Source organism: Etheostoma spectabile, chromosome 10 (assembly GCF_008692095.1).
Source record: "Etheostoma spectabile isolate EspeVRDwgs_2016 chromosome 10, UIUC_Espe_1.0, whole genome shotgun sequence".
In the NCBI taxonomy this organism is placed as follows: domain Eukaryota; kingdom Metazoa; phylum Chordata; class Actinopteri; order Perciformes; family Percidae; genus Etheostoma; species Etheostoma spectabile.
Genome location: NC_045742.1, coordinates 27,329,046 through 27,330,679, shown reverse-complemented (window position 1 = coordinate 27,330,679; position 1,634 = coordinate 27,329,046).

Below are 1,634 nucleotides of genomic sequence, written 5' to 3'. Positions count from 1 at the left end.
CTTAAACAGGGCAAGTTTTAAACATGTTTTTAGCCTCTTAACATGTTCAAAATTTCAGTGCCTACTCATGTGCAGTGATTCCTTCTGAGTGAACACAGTGAATCTGACTGCTATAGATGTGACAGAAATGCATGAAAGTTTTACTAATTCAGCTGGGTTTAGTTGCGGTGTTGAGATTGCAGTTAGATTGCTTAGGGACCATCTACAAACTACTAAGGCCACAGAGTTGAAGATGTCAGATTCAATGTGATTGTTTACGTTTGTTGTCACACTGTCACTCTCAAATTCAAGTCTTGTGCCTTTTTTACCCACAGCTTGACCATAGCTGTAGGTTGAGGGTTACAAAATGACTGAAAACATTGAAGACACATTATGGGTAGCACTTTATTTGGCTAGTCTTTTGTTTGTCAGGTATGAGGTTGGTAAAATTTGTTATTTAACACTTCCGAATTTGCTGCGCCTCCAACTTAAAAATAAGAAAAGCCTTTGCATGGACTCATAATGTGTAAAACCTTCCACATCATTCTGACGCAGTTGAAAAATATTTGAACATCCGTTTTTGGCAAGCCAAATAAGGTGTGACACTTATTGTGGGTGTAATATTCCAGGCATAATTATTGCATAATATCAGAACTGCAGGACAGCTTTAACCCTGATAGTGACACCTTGTTCTGAGCCGAGTGTGCAGCCCATTACTCTTCTCAAGCAGCAACAAAAGAAAAATTAATGCTTACAATGCCGGCTAGTTTGACATGAATTCACACTGTTTATAGCTCATTATTTATTAGTAGTGAGGTGCTACCCCATTTATTACAAAACAGCTGAAGTGTACAGAGTTTGTGAAAATATGCAAACACAGACACAGGGAAGCACAGACACACTGTTTAGGGACCCAGAGAAGGAAGGAACAGGAGATGAGCTGCTACCTTAAATACACACACACAAAAATCCCCCTTTCTAACTGGATGTATCCAGTTGTCTGTGGTGTCTTTTCAGGGTGCAGTACTCACCATGTGAGCCTGTCATGGTTCAGTCTGGGGCTCATCTCCTGTGTCCACCGAGACACACAATATAGACAGAGGTTAATTGGGCTCAGATGGTCCTCCATGTCCCGATGGGATCGGCCTGCCACTCAGCCAAGACTCAGTCCAAGCCCCAGTTTCCATATGAACACACCGGGGCTTTGTTCACATGTGCACTATACTCTGATAGTGGGTCAAAGTGGCTAAGCATATATGCATATCTAACACACAGCTTTGTGTGACTAGTCAGTAAATATTAATTTGAAGATCTGATACCACCTATTTGAATGATTTCCCTAAAATAAATTTTGCTGCAAAGCCTGTAATTAACACGCACACCAGGAAATAGACCCACAAATGCTCAGAAAACTCAGGTAAGTAGAAATTGATGGTTTTATTAGAGCACTTACAAAACTTACAGGCAACAGCGTCCAAGTAACGACAGGCAAAGGGAAATCCGAAAAATAAGCAGCATTCAAAAAATCCAAGGGAATCAGGAACTCGGGAACACTGGAAACAGGGAAAAACGCTTGAAGGAAGACAGACGAAGAAAACAGACGATCTCGCACAGGAACAAGGGTAAGACAGGGGGGACAATGAGACACAGTTGCA